We start from the raw sequence: 15,795 nt of genomic DNA on the forward strand, positions 1-15,795 counted from the left end.
AAAGGGTGAGACTCCTTGGAGAAGCAGTTGATTGCAAGGATGCTGTAGGAAAATATGAGCTGGGATATCTGGAAGTGCCAGAAAGTTCTAAAAAGAAAAGTTGGGGCTTGTTGAAGAAACAGGATACAACGTGAAGGAGTTTTTATTGGTCTTAGAGTAGTAAAAAAATAAAATAATTATAACCCATAGAATATACAGACACATCATAAATAAACAGTTGAATAGAAACAAAAAAGGGATCCTAACAGTGGATCCAAATTAATACATGCAGAAAATGGGGCACCTGGGTGGCTCAGTCAGTTAAGCGCCCGACTCTTGGTTTTGGTTCAGGTCATGATCTCATGGTTCATGAGTTTGAGCCTCCCGTTGAGTTCTGCACTGATGGTGCAGAGCCTGCTTGGGATTCTCTCTCTCTCTCTGTCCCTGCCCCACTTGCACCCATTTGCTCTCTCTGAAAAATAAACAAACACAGAAGAAAGAAGAAAGAAGAAGGAAGAAAGAAGAAGAAGAAGAAGAAGAAGAAGAAGAAGAAGAAGAAGAAAGAAGATGGAAGAAGATGTGTCGCGACCAGCGTGACAAACACCGAGGTCAGGGTCCTGAGGGTAGGGGAATGCAAGAAAAAAGAGAGAGAAGAAAGTTTGGGAACAGGAAGTTCCCCTGGGCTGATGGCCCAAGTGACGGCTTTATTGTTGCTGTACACAATCTTTTATATCCAGACTCTTATGGGTCAGGCCATTCTAAGAATAAACAGGTTTCATATAATTGCTGCCAACCAAAACATTTAGTTCTGTGTTCCTGATGAATTTTCTAAACAGGTCACAACAAGACCTTGTTGATAAGATTGCTAGCAAAACACAATTCCCATGTTTGTTTCTATCTGACTTGGGGTAGAAAAAGGGAAGTAGCATTACTGCCAACACCTGCAGACCACAGGCTTCAGGAATTACCTTTCTCAGCCTTGACAAGGCTTTCGTACGCCCTTGAAAGTGGGGGAATGGGAGGGGGAACCACCGGGTTGGCTAAGTCAACAGGGAACGTTGTTCGACCTGGTCTCAGCCTGGCGCCGGGGCCCGGCCTCCCACATGAATGGGAGGGGGAACCACTGGGTTGGCTGAGTCAACAGGGAACATTGCTCGACCCGGTCTCAGCCTGGCACCAGGGCCCAGCCCCCCACATGTCCCCCTATTGTTTGTAATTACAACATGTGCATCCTGGCTTGGTATATGGTAAAGGCAGTAAGACCCCATCTCCAGAAATAACACAGCAAGACAAGTATAACAGATATTATGGAAACAATTCCAATAAAGATCCAAAAGGAATGCTGAAGAATATTAAATGGATTAAACCCATTAAGTTGGTGCAGTATGGTTTCAGCGAGATCTCCAGGGTCAGGGAAACTGAGTGAGCTACTTGCAAAGGCATTTATCTCTTCTTGTAGCTGTAAGAAGTCTAAGCTAGTGTTAGCATCATGCCAAACCACTTGTAAATGACGATGCACTTGTCCCCATGTCACACTGGTATACTCTAAAGGGGTAACACAGATATGCTTATATGCATCATGACAAAGAAAGTCTGGTACGCAAAACAGCAAACTGATCACCAAGATACATTAATGCTTCTTGTAGTGCCTCTAATTGGGCTTCCAATTTACGGTCTATTCGTTCTTGAGTGGCAAACACCTTGGATACATTATGAGCCAATTCATTTACATGGGATGCCGTTTGGGCACTTTCATGTAAGAATATTACAGATACAGTTGCAGAGGCAATTACAGTCACTGCTGCTATGAGTCCAGCAATTAGGAGTCCAAGAAATCATCTGGTCCTGTGTAGCCGTTCACAAGCAGGACAAGTCAGCCGGTATAACTAATGACCATCTTCTTTCACTGGAGTAATGGTCCCATCTCCAACAATCAGATAATAGGGTGGAGGAGCACAGGCATGCAATTGCAGAACTGGAGAAACATAATATTCTGGAAAACTAAAGCTGTCATTAGTATATATTTTATCAAAGGTAGCATATAACTTCCAAAGATCAGAATGAATTCTTCCTTCAGGGGAATGCAAAATGGTTTGTGGGATAATCTTGTGGTGTACCTGTACCTCGTTAGGAGGTGGACCCACAACCCTGGGATTAAGAGTCCCATGCTCTACCGACTGAGCTAACCAGGCCTTTCAGGAATAATCTGTAATGGTATAGTTTATGCCTTTAGGGGTCATCCTCAATGAAGAGAATTGGGCACATTTGCCCCAAGGTGAGTCCCCAGTAAGGCCTTGACCAACTGAGGGACATATAGGAAGATTCTGAGGGGGATCACGCTGTCCAAAAAACATCCCTTCTCCTAATAATTCTCTCTTTTGCCAATAAGTGGCAACAGAGTGGGGTACCCATTCAGAAGGACGCTTGCCATTTTGCCACATAGTATAAGTAATAGACCGCCCTACTGGTTTCATACCCAAACACTCATAAGCAAGTTTGTACGGCGTAGACTTCCTTTGCAGGCAGATGGGTACTCCTGCAGAGAGTGCCGTCCAATTTATAGAGGCCGACACAGTGGGCAAAAACCCTGCATCTTCCCCTCCCATAAAGGTGAGATTGGTGTATACTTTGGGTGTGGGGTCTCTCCATGTTACAGGTTGTACTGTAGGAGGACCTACCATGTATGCCCAATAGAGGGCAGACTCCCCGGTTGTAGTGAGAATGCACAGGCATGCCAAGAAGACATGTGTGGCCTTTACCTCTCTACCTGAGGCCATCACTACATCAGTGGCCTGGGTCAGCAGGTTCTTTATCTGTCCCCAGGTGGGTGTACCCGCCTTATGACTCCGCCATTGTCGCTTCTGGGGGGGCTCCGTCACTGTCAATTTGGCCATTTTTCGGCACAACCGTAATGTCTCTGAGGAGCCGAAGTGGGACCCAGCGTGGCGCTTCCTCATCCTGTGGAAAAACACAAGCATACCCTCGCCCTTTTCAAAGGACTCGGTCTGGCCCTCGCCAAATGCCTTCCGGCATATCTTTCCATCTTGCCATCAAGAGAGGTTCTTGATTCCTTCCCCAGCGACGCTCTGCGGCAGTCATCCCTGCTTCATTGACATTTAAAAAATTTAAAACATACAACACAAGAGTGAGATGTACATGTGGGGAATAATTTATCTTTCCCTTTAATATCTCCCCCTCTTTAAGTTTTTGCAGATATTGTTTTAGAGTCAGATGAGCTCGCTCAACAATAGCTTGTCCTGTGGAATTATAAGCAATACTAGTTGTATGCTCAATTCGAAGTCGGCGGCAAAATTCTGTAAAAGATTTAGAAGTATAAGCACTACCATTGTCAGTTTTTATTTTATGAGGTTTGCCCATTGCTGCAAAGGCAGAAAATAGGTGATTTTGAACATCAACAAATGCTTCTCCTGAGTGGGCTGAAGCATGTATATAGCCAGAGCAAGTATCTACAGACACATGTATATATTGCAATTTCCCAAAGGGTAAATATTGGGTGACGTCCATTTGCCACAAGTCATTGGGCCAAAGACCTCGGGGATTAATGGTATAGACCGGCTGTGGGAAGAATTGCGGACAGATGCCGCACTGTTTAACAATTTGTCTGGCTGCTTCACGAGATATTTTGAATTCTCGTCGAAGGGCTGCAGCATTCTGATGAAAATTATCATGACTCCTTTTGGCTGTTTCCAAAGGAGTGGTAATGGGCAGAGCTTGCAATAAATGGGTTGCTGCATCGGCTATCCAATTCCCAGCAACTAGGGGACCAGGCAGATCGGTATGAGCTCGAATGTGGGAAATATAATTTGGACTGTGCCGTAAATTAAGAAGTTTTTGTATAGCATGAAATAGATGATAAAGTTCCTCATCTGCTGTCAGTATAAAGGCAGTGGGAAGCTGCAACACGGCTTTGACAACATATTGACTGTCAGAATAGACATTTATAGATTCTGGGTAAGTTTTAGGGCTACCTGTACAGCATAAAGCTCGGCCCTTTGGACAGATTTAGTCGTATAATTTAAAGTGATCAAATTTTTATGTTGAGAAGTGACATAATACACTGCAATTTTACCCTCTTTACTAGCATCCACAAAAATGGAAGCAGCATCTTCAATCAGCTGACAAACAATAGGATTATAGGGCAAAATATCTATAACACTGAAACCTTGTGTTAAAGAATCAGAAGGTAAATGAAATTTAATTTGACCTGTAAAATTAGCCAAGGCAAGTTGCCATTCGATAGACTGGGCAAAAGCAGTGTCCACCAGCTTCTGTGTCAGAAAGGCACATGCAATAAATTCTGGGTCGTGTCCAAAGAGCTGAACAGCTCGGGATCTTCCTCTAATGATAAGAAGACAAACCATAGATAGCAAAGGATTAATGACATGCAGAGAGTGTAAGGCTAAATGTAGCCATTCAAGTGGACCATGAGATTGCCACAGAATTGCAAAGGGGATGACCTGAGGTTTTAATATTATTAGATACAAAGGCTGAGAAGGGTCAATTCTAGTGACTTGGGCCTGTTGAATGGCCTGTTCTATATGTCTTATAGCTTCTTTAGCTTCTTGAGTGAGACTTCACAGGGATGCTGGAGAACTATCTCCTTTAGAATATTAAACAAAGGCAGTAATTGTTCTGTGGTGACCCCTAGTGTATTTCTAATCCATTTATATCTCCTAATAACTTCTGAAAATCATTTAGAGTAGTCAAATGTCCGGTTCTAACTGATACTTTCTGAGGTCGGACAGTTGATTTGGAGATGAGATACCCTAGGTATTCAAAAGGTGCTTCCCTTTGAACTTTCTCAGGGGCAACAATCAAATTATATGCTTTAAGGCATCTTTGAAGAGAAATAAAAGCCTCCTGTAATAATTCCTCAGTTTCAGCAGCCAAAAGTAAGTCATCCATATAATGGATACAATATACATGGGGAAAACTCTGTCTAAAAGGGTTAATTGCTCTGGCCACAAATTCTTGACATAAAGTTGGACTGTTAGCCATGCCTTGCGGTAAGACCTTCCACTGATACTGCTTAGCAGGTTCCTGTAAGTTAGTGGAAGGCAGGGAGAATGCAAAATGTTCTCCATCGCCAGGGGCCAACAGAATGGTAAAAAAACAATCTTTTAAGTCCAAAACTAGTAATTGATATGGTAAAGGAATGGCCGATGGGGAAGGGAGACTGGGTTGCAAAGCCCCCAAGGTCTTCATGACAGCATTAATTGCTCTCAAATCTTGCAGCAACCTCCATTTATTTGACTTTTTTCTAATCACAAAGATTGGGGTGTTCCAGGGACTGGTGGAGGGAACTAAATGACCTAATTGCAGGTGTTCCTCTATGAGGTGAGCAGCAGCCTCCCTGTTAACAGTAGGTAAGGGCCATTGGTCAACCCACACTGGAGTGGAAGTCATCAACTGGAGAGGCATAGCGTGGGGAGTTTCCAATGGCCCTAGGAAAAACCCAATCCGAAATGGTGTCTTTTAGGCTCGGGGACATATGGCTCAGGATTCCCCTGCAACTCCTTCCCTAAGCCTTTCCCCTCAATATAGCCCATTTCCTTCATAAGGTGCATAGCAAGATTAGTCTGTTTTTGAATCAGGACTGCCTTAGTCTCCAGAGTCAAATTCATTGCAGTTAATATGTCCCTGCCCCAGAGATTAAGATCTATATTCAAAACAAAAGGCTTAAAAGTTCCAGTCATACCATCAGGCAGTCTCCAATGTAAATAATCAGAGCTTTGCAACGGAACAGAGGCATAACCAACACCTTTAATTGCAATATTAGTCATTTGAGTAGGCCATGTGACAGGCCAATTTTTTTGAGCAATAACTGAGACATCTGCACCTGTATCCACTAGTCCCTCAAAAGGGACTCCTTGGATATGCAATGTAAGCATAGGCTTTTCTACAGAGATCACTTTAGCCCAATAAAGATCTGTGGAGCCGAACCCCTGATTTCCCCGATAAGGTTTAACAGCCTTATTATTGGAAGATATCCGGGGTATCAAGATCAATTGTGCTATGGGAGTCTTGGGCTCAAGCACCAAAGTTCCCATAGTTAAGCTGGCCAAAATTTTTATTTCTCCAGTGTAATCTTCATCAATAAATCCAGGATAGATCATCAATCTCTTAAGAGTCCAGCTGGATCTTCCCAATAATAACCCCCAAGTATTCCTGGGTAGAGGCCCCCATATCCCTGTGGGGATGGCTTTGGGGGGCTGACCTCCTTCTAGGTAAACGGGCTGAGCTGGGGTAAGATCTAGTCCTGCACTGGCAGGGGTACCGCGGTGTAGTTGGCTAATACCTGGGAGGTCTCCAGTGTTGGACACAATGGGTGGGAAGGTGCCTGTGGGAACATTGCCGCAATTGTTTGAGGGGCCTGCATCTGGCCCTGCTTCCAGTTTCCCTGAAGAGGTTTGCCATTACAATCAGTTTTAGAGCGGCATTCATTGACCCAGTGATACCCCCGTCTACATCTGGGACAAATAATTGCTGGCTTATTATTAATGTTAGGGCCACTTGGCAAACCGGGGGTGGTTGGAATTATTTCTGTACTATGACATTGGGCCATCATATGGCCCTTTTGGCCACATTTGAAACACACTATTCCACCCAACTTCCTTGGATTAGTTCTTATGTTTTTACCCTGAAGCTGGTCATGCACCTGTAAGGGGTCCATTCCCCTTAAGGCGGCTGCCAAGGTAATGCCCTGAATATAAGATGGTCCAATCTCAGCACATAGTCTGACATAATCCTCCAAAGTACCCTGATTTTTCCAAGGACGAATGGCTGCCTGACAAGCAGAATTAGCATTTTCATAAGCCAGTTGTTTTACAATAATGGTACCTGCCTCCCCATCAGTAATGATACGACTGACTGCAGTCAAAAGGTGCCCAACAAAATCCTGGTACTTCTCATCTGGTCCTTGCCTAATTTTAGACAATTCCTCAGTTCTGCCCCCTGTAGAGGGGAGTTTTTTCCAAGCTGCAATGGCACAGATATTAATTTGATTATATGCAAATTCAGGATAATTCAGTTGGAGGCCCACATCATAATATTGTCCTGTACCTGTGAGCATGTTGAAATCCACTGGTATGTTAGTTCTTTTATTATACATAGCCTGTTTTTCAGCATTCTCTGCAAATTCTGCTTTCCACAAGAGGTTATCTCCCACACTCAAACAAGCCTGAGCAATGACCTTCCAATCTCCTGGGCATAATGCCTCCCTGCTCAAATTATCAAGCGTAGACAGGGTAAAGGGAGCTGTTGGACCATACTGGGCTGTAGAGGATTTCAAATCTTTCAGCAATTTAAAACTTAGGGTGGAGTACACTCTCTGTCCCCCCTGTTGAATAACAGGGTAAGTGTGAAAAGCAGAGGTGTCTTCCCCATACTGTGTTGCTTGATACAGAGTCCGCTGCAAAGGAATAGCTCCCATAACAGGGTAAGGTTCAGTGGACTGTTGATTCTGAGTAATAGGGAAAGCCAGTCGAGGTAAGCCTCTGTCTTGTGCCTGAAAAGAAGGTCGTTTTAAAGGTACCTTCTGGACCAGAGGGGTCAAGAAGGCAGGCTTCCTCTGATCTTCCAAATATGGCCCATCATCTCCCTGATCCCCAAAACGAGAGTCATCATTATTTTCTGGATCTTGCATAGATAACTGTTCTAGGAGGGGGAGAGGAGGTAAAGGTGAAGGCACCTGTGACTGTCCCAAAAGGGCATTGAAAGTAGTTTCTGGAGGGAGAGGAGCATCTGAAGTCACTAAGGGTTGGGCTACTTCCGAGCTAAGAGAAACTATTTCAATAGAATCCTGCAGATCAAGGACCTCCAGGATCAAAGACTTTTTAATACGGGTCCAAGTAGACCACAAAGTCCCTGGAACTGCAGCTCCATAAATCTTTATTTGATTCTTAAGTTCCTGACCAACTCACTGCCAATCCTTTAAATCAACTGTACCCCCGTCTGGAAACCATGAGCAATAATCATGCACTATGTCAAAAAATTCCCTAAGGGCTGACTGAGAAACCTTAATTCCCTTCTCCTTCATAAGAGCCTGCAAGGCAGTTATAAAATATCCCTGTTCCATAAACTGTTTCTGTCCCATAGTTTTACTCCCGTCTTCTGTGCTGCTGGCACAGTTCCCCTGATTTAGATGCTGCGCGGTCCGCTTTCGCTTTCCTTCTTGTTGTCTCAGGTCCCTGTTCGGGCGCCACTTGTCGCGACGGGCGCGACAAACACCGAGATCAGGGTCCTGAGGGTAGGGGAATGTAAGAAAAAAGAGAGAGAAGAAAGTTTGGGAACAGGAAGTTCCCCTGGGCTGATGGCCCAAGTGACGGCTTTATTGTTGCTGTACACAATCTTTTATATCCAGACTCTTATGGGTCAGGCCATTCTAAGAATAAACAGGTTTCATATAATTGCTGCCAACCAAAACATTTAGTTCTGTGTTCCTGATGAATTTTCTAAACAGGTCACAACAAGACCTTGTTGATAAGATTGCTAGCAAAACACAATTCCCATGTTTGTTTCTATCTGACTTGGGGTAGAAAAAGGGAGGTAGCATTACTGCCAACACCTGCAGACCACAGGCTTCAGGAATTACCTTTCTCAGCCTTGACAAGGCTTTCGTATGCCCTTGAAAGTGGGGGAATGGGAGGGGGAACCACCGGGTTGGCTAAGTCAACAGGGAACGTTGTTCGACCTGGTCTCAGCCTGGCGCCGGGGCCCGGCCTCCCACATGAATGGGAGGGGGAACCACTGGGTTGGCTGAGTCAACAGGGAACATTGCTCGACCCAGTCTCAGCCTGGCACCGGGGCCCGGCCCCCCACAAAGATGAAAGAAGACAAAGAAGCAGAAGAAGGAGGAGGAGGAGAAGGAGGAGGAGAAAGAAGATGGAAGAAGATGAAAGAAGACAAAGAAGGAGGAGGAGGAGGAGAAGAAGACGAAGAAAGAAGAAGAAGAAGAAGAAGAAGAAGAAGAAGAAGAAGAAGAAGAAGAAAAGCAGCGGAGGAGGAGGAGGAGGAAGGAGGAGGAGGAAGGAGAAGGAAGAAGATGAGGGAAGGAGGAGTGGGAGAGGGAGACAGAGAGGGAAAGGGAGAAGAAGAAGAAGAAGAAGAAGAAGAAGAAGAAGAAGAAGAAGAAGAGGAAGAAGAAAAGCAGCGGAGGAGGAGGAGGAAGGAGGAGGAGGAAGGAGAAGGAAGAAGACGAGGGAAGGAGGAGTGGGAGAGGGAGACAGAGAGGGAAAGGGAGAAGAAGAAGAAGAAGAAGAAGAAGAAGAAGAAGAAGAAGAAGAAGAAGGAGGAGGAGGAGGAGGAGGAGGGGGAGGAGGAGGGGGAGGAGGAGGAGGAGGAGGAGGATGAGGAGGAGGGGAATTTTAGTTTTCTTCCTGAGGAGCTATCTACTCACTGCACAGTGGAGGTGACCTCCATGCATGTCCCCTCACTCTCAGAGTTCACAGTTCAGAGAGGGGCATAGCCAGTCCACACCAAACTCACAATATGTTTTCTGATTGTGGTGCTCATTTCCTGTGCTATCCGTGATTTTAGCATTTGGGATTCTCTGCAGTGAGAAAAGGAGGGTCCAGTTCCTTCTCCTGTACCATGAGCTACTTAGGCTATCCTTTCCCTCACCCTGATTCACCTTGCACACCTGAGTCCTAGGCATCTGAAAATGAGTGAATGAGGTAAAGCCAACAGAAAGCAAGAAGGGAGGGATATATGGGCACCCACCAGGACCCATTCAGGGTGGAGCTGAGCCTGGAATATTCAGGGAAGGGGGAGCCGTGTCCTTGGCCCTGCAGGCTGCTCTGCTCCTCTGTTTTCTCTCCCCAAGTAGTTCTACGTGACGATAGGGAAGAACTGTCCTCCCCAACCCTACCGAGATGGTCAGGCCTTTGGGTGGGAGTTTGTTCCTTTTCCTGTCTCTGCCCTGAGGCTTCCGCCTGGAGCTGGGAGACTCTGCTCACATTGCCTTCCCTCTGAAGGGCTGACATGAAGGCTTCCACTTTCGAGCCTTCAGTGGTCTCTGTAACAGGTCTGCTGATGGTCTGCCCTCCTGAAACCACACTGCTGCCCCTGAGAGTTACCGGTGCCCCTGGAGCTGCCAAGCAGTCAGGCCCTGTGGGTGCTGGGATCAGAAAAGACTGTATATTCCTCAGCACACAACATGTGTGGGAACCATGCTGCTCGACTCCTTCCCCACCAGTGTAAGCAACAGACGTGGCTGCAGACACATCAGCAACCATGGGAAGGCTCTGGATGCTGAGCCGATCTTGGTCCCCTTCTCTGTGGAGATCCACGGCCTGTGCCAAGTGGAGAAAACAGGGAAGCAGAGAAGAGCATAAGTGAGACTGGAAGGGACTGTCACTTGCCTTCCTGAAGCAAACCACTCAAGAGTTTATAATTAGGAGAGACTTTGAGGTCATCAAGTCCAGCAGATGCAGTAATCCCTGCTCTTGCACCCCCACAGCACTCACCCCACTTTTTGCGCATAGTTCCACTGCCAGAAAAGAACCACTACCATTCACCAGCGACCATCCTCACACTTTTATCTCATACACGTCTTAGCATTTCTGCAAAACAGATTCCTAAAAGTGAGGCTGCTGGTCAAGAGCTATGCCATTTTACAGTCTTATGCTTAAGAACAAAATGTGCACATATACACAGGGCATGCTGCCAGGCCACAGATGTATACAGAAATCAAGGAAAGACTTTCTACTATTTGAAAGTATCCCACAGCAGATCAGATTGCCTGGGCTGTCATGGTCATCGTTCCAGAATGCACTGGACAGCGGGGATGCTGTTGAGGGCATTACAACACTGGGTATGAGATTAGAGGAGGTGACATCTAAGTGACCACAGATATTCAGAAGTACTTGGAACCTTTCCAAGGTAGGAAAGTCTATACACCGTGCCTTATTTGGCCTGAATCCTTCCAAATGAACTGCCTTCTCCCGCTGAGCCTCAGAGAGAAGCCTGGAGGAGACTTAGCAGCTCTTCCAAATCACCCTGGCCCTTCTCCAAGAGTCTCTGCAGAGACTTACTGCTGGGTTCTTCTTGTTCTCCCCCTCCAGCACAGGAATGGAGATGATGTCACCCGCCGGCTGGGCCAGGGTCCCACTGTAAGCCTTTACTGGTGGCCTCCGCAGGTACACTAAGTCTTCCCAGCATGCAAACAGATCTTCCTTTGCATCTGGGGGATGCACAATTGTAGGTAAAAAGAGCGTCCAGTGACAAGCTTCAAGTGGAACTTTTTTTTTTTTTGTAATTGTAGATGGATATCTTCACAAACTTCAATGGAAGCAGCCTGTTGGGGAGCAAAGTGGAGGATTAGGTTGGGGCAGATGGGAAGGAGGAGTAAGGGGATCTCTAGGGCTAGTCAGAATTTAATCCTCTCTTGAAGCATTCCATGAGTCCTGTCCACTTGATCTCAGCCCTCATATCCACCTCCTTAGCATTGACAGGTGCAGTCTGAATTCAGGGTACATCATTTAACTCATCGCACTCCTGACTAAAGCTTGATGGCTCCTGGGGCGTCAAGGTGGTTCAGTTGGTTAAACATAAGACTTCGGCTCAGGTGATGATCTCATGGTTCATGAGTTAGAGCCCCATGTTGGGCTCTGTGCTGACAGCTCAGAGCCTGGAACCTGCTTCAGATTCTGTGTCTCCCTCTCTCTCTGCCCCTCCCCCATTTGCTCACACACACTCTCTATCTCTCAAAAATAGATAAATGTTAAAAAAAAAAAAAAACCTTGATGTCTCCTGACCACCTCCCAAAACTGTAGGAATTAACCCCTCACTGCCATGCAAGGCCTCCTACTATTTTTTCCCAGCTTTTCTTCCAGTCTTATTCCCATAACACTTCTTACATAATCAACAACCACTTTCCCAACAAAGCCTTGTGGATCCTATAGCTGTGTCTGATTTCTCCTCCTCTGAATCCACCCCGCCACTACTGGTCTGGCCACGGAGGGCTCTGTGTTATGGGGAATCATGTGCCTGATGGTCATGTTCCTTCTGGATACATCTTACAGGGAGGCACTAAAATTCCTGGACTCACCTGGTCAGCTCCAAGCTCTTTGTGGACTTGAAGCCCTTTCCCTGGGTATCTTGGTCATTTCTGGCACTGACTGCATAGCTCACAGCTGGCTGTGCCAGCAACAAGATATCAGGTATTGTTAGGCTTTGGCTAGTGTATGCAATGCCCACTGTCACCATTTGCACGCTGTTGTGCACATCAATCACTTCTCCTCTTTTGTTGATCTGTTGTTGGAAGAAACAGGAAAAGGGCCTTATCTTACATTCTCTTGCATCTGCACTCCTCTGCTCTGCTCCTAAATAAAGTGGCCACCGCAGTTATTGGCCTGTGGCAAGAACTCAAAGGGATGGTAGCGTTCCCTCACAGGTAGTTCAAGCCCTGTATCAACAGAACTGATTCACATCTCCCTCTGCAATATGACCTGTCATAGGAGCCAAACCCCCCTTCCTCAAGGTGCATGTGTTATTTTCCTACCTAGAAGTGCATGTGATCACTATTAAAATAACAAAAACATGCACAGCTTAAGACCCAGCAATTCAACTTCTGAAAATGTATTCTACATTTACTTGCACACACACAAAGTTGTTCATCACCATAATTTCAATAATAAGACACTGGACATAACTCGAGCACTTCTCAGTAAGTGTCTAAGTAAACAAACTTAGAATTTTCCCCCCAAAATATCGCTTCTCAGCCTTTTGGCTAAGATCAAGTGTAGAGTTTGTGCAAAATGAACGTTTTATTAATTTTTATTTTTAAAAAGCTTTTTCACCTCAAAAATTCTAATGCAAAAAAACAATGAAAGGCAAAGGGATCATTCTGGACTAAAGGATTAAAGAGGTGTGACAATCAAGTGTAATCCATGATTCTGGATTAGGAAATACAGCTATTATTCAGACAAATGAGAAAATGTAACACACATTCTATCAATATCAAATTTCAACAAATTGCATCATGGTTGCATAAGCAAAAGTCCAAGTTCTGAGAAGATGCATGAAGAATTTAAGGATAAAGGGGCATAATGCAACCACTTACGCCAAACTGTCAAATAGTTGAGCAAGATTAATCATTTGTGTCTTGTGTCTGCATGTGTTTACTGATCCCTAATCCTGCCTGTACATTTCAATCAACTGGAAGCTCAGACGCGTCTGCTGCCCAGAGAGCCTTAGTCATTCCACAGGAATCTTGGGAGTGGGTACTGGGTACAGTGTTTCCTACACTTTGTGGGTAATTCCAAGGACTTGTCGAGGTTGAGAATCAATGATAAATCATGCAGCTCCCTGGCTGGTCCTCATGTGTTTCCTTTCCCCTCCTCTCCCACACTCACAAGGTGTGTAGTTGCTCACACCCAACATCTGGTTTGTACTGCCATGACCCACACCTTCATCCAGAAACCAGTACAGACTAGAAATTCCTTGAGCTGAAATCCAGAAAACCTGGGCCTCAGCCACCTGATGGTCTGAGAAACTCACTTTACTCTCTGGAACTCAGTTTGCTCCTGAGCAAAATGGGGATGTCTGTTGTGCCTGCATAGGAAGGTTGTTGTGAGGCTCACAGGAAATGGACACCAAATTGCTTTTTGCTTTGGATATTGGAGATAATCAGAAAAATAAGAAGAACTGTGGAGCCTCAAGTTCCTACGACACACTGAACGAGAAAAAGCAAGCTGCAAATGGCACAGCCCGTGTGAAATCATGTCGAACATCCATATGTACGAGATGAGAAGACTGCACTGTGCCTCCCAGAGTCATAAAGCATTTAGTAAGCATATAGAAGGGGACAGAGGCATCTGGGAGGCTCAGTTGGTTAAGCTTCTACCTCCTGGTTTCACCTCAGGTCATGATCTTGCGGTTGTGAGTTCGAGACCCACATCAGGCTCTGCACTAACAGCGTGGAGCCTGCTTGGATTCTCTCTCTCTCTCTCTCTCTCTCTCTCTCTCTCTGCCTGTCTCCTGCTCTTTCTCTCTCAAAATAAATAAGTAAACTTAAAAAAATAAGTAAATATATAGGAAAGGACAAAACCTTCATGAGAATAATGACCAAATTTGAGATAGTGGTAACTGGGAAGAAATGGAAATGCAACAAGGGAAGTGTGTCCAGAAGAGTAAACCATATTCATGTTTGGTTTTTGTTTTCCTCTAAACAATAATACCTCTGATGCAAGTATGGGAGGGATCAGCCACCTGGTAAAACTGGGTGTGTACATAAGTAAGTGAAAAAAACAAAACAGAACAACTGTATGTCTCCTCTACCTGCTGGAGATGTCACTGAAGACTCTCTGTGCACTCAGCATGTAGCAGGTCTTCAATAAATTGCTGTGGACAGAAAAGAATGAAAGGGAGGGAGGAGGAAGGGGTAGAGCACCTCACCTGTATAAAGTCACTCTCAAATATGAGCAGGTGCTTCAGCAGGGCGTACTCCCCCTTGCACAGCAGCCCCTGCAGCTTCCCCACAGACTTGTTGAACATGTGCAACATCTGGAAGCTTCGGGAGCCATCACACAGCAACTTCAGGTCGCTGTCCATGGCTGCCTGTCACTAACACACCAAGAAAAGGGAGGCAGGTTACTTCTTGCCCTTAAACTTAGACAGTTTCCTGCAGCCAGCCTCCCCACACAAGGAGCTCATGAGCACACACATCCTGTAGCGTTGTGATTCAGACAGAGGAGTCCTTTGGGCAGATTCGGCCCCCAGCCCTATACAGTCTGTCAGCATGTGGTGCCTGTGTAAGAGCCAGAGGAAGGCATCCCCAGCACCAGGACGACCACACAGCCCAGAGCACAGGCCAGACTGCAGACCCCTCCCCTCACCCCTCAGCCAGCTGCCTTTGTGCAGTGAATGACTTGCACGACCTTGTGCAGTGAATGACACACAACTGTGCACACAGTCCCTGCTGGCTCCTGACTCTCTCACAGACCTCAGGCCTAAAACAGCTCACTACTTTCACTGTGGACTCACCACGCCCAAGAAAAGTGTCCATCACTTCCATCTGAGCAAAGACAAACCACTTTATGTGAGCTTTTCACTTACTCCACCCTTCGGAAGGCTTTTCCATGTAGACCTATGTCCCCTTCCTCCTTGCTCTGGATCAGGATCAACCCAACCCTGACCACAGTCTGGATCCTCCCCTGTCCTGCTCGGGGTTCCCCTGTGTCAGGTTCTCCCCCACACTCCTCTGCCCTCACCTCCTCGGGGATTCCCGCCCCATCCAGGGCAGACTCCTCCATCCAATTATGATGAGGCTGTCCCCGCACTTCCTAAGGTCCAGGTCAGGTTCCTCCTCAGGGCTCTAACCCTGGTCTAGGTCATGGTCCCACTCTGTTGTACCAATCTCACTATGCTGCGCAGGGTGCCCCCTCTCCGGAGACCCCACAGCCCCTTTCCTCGGAACCCCCCCGTGTAGAGGGATGTGGACTGACCTCAGGGCCTTCGCGTGGGCACCGCCAGTCCAAGACCACACCGACGTCTGAGAGCTGAGGTGGAGCAGCCACCGGGAGCCGTGCCCTCTGCGTCCCCACCCTCCTCCTGAACAAAAGCCCACCTGAATGCCCCCTGGAACTTCCACCTCCCCACCCCCTAGGCTGCCTTTACAATTTTCCTGTCCATTGTGACCTGTAGCTATCATGCAACACTGTATCCTCATCCCAGTAGCCACCTCCTCAGAAAGGGACATCAATCTGCCGCAAACCCGGCCAAGCCATGAAGGAGAGGACAGAGCCATGCTGAAGGGGATGGAGAGGACGCATGCGCAGACACCACCTGCGCAAG

At 46.4% G+C, this 15,795-nt stretch overlaps 2 pseudogenes across 1 annotated transcript; one reads left to right on the top strand and one right to left on the bottom strand.

Annotated features, from left to right (window-relative positions):
• Positions 1–9,315: 9,315 nt before the first annotated feature.
• Positions 9,316–15,573, bottom strand: LOC132680232 (Golgi-associated RAB2 interactor protein 6-like; annotated as a pseudogene). Its single transcript, XR_013554223.2, has 4 exons — positions 15,447–15,573; positions 14,398–14,565; positions 12,050–12,252; positions 9,316–11,296 (listed from the first exon to the last, which is right to left on the bottom strand). The product of XR_013554223.2 is annotated as a Golgi-associated RAB2 interactor protein 6-like (transcript).
• On the top strand, positions 12,711–12,805 carry LOC132682644 (U2 spliceosomal RNA; annotated as a pseudogene).
• Positions 15,574–15,795: the final 222 nt, after the last annotated feature.

Source organism: Panthera onca, chromosome A1 (assembly GCF_046562875.1).
Source record: "Panthera onca isolate mPanOnc1 chromosome A1, mPanOnc1 haplotype 2, whole genome shotgun sequence".
Taxonomy (NCBI): Eukaryota; Metazoa; Chordata; class Mammalia; order Carnivora; family Felidae; genus Panthera; species Panthera onca.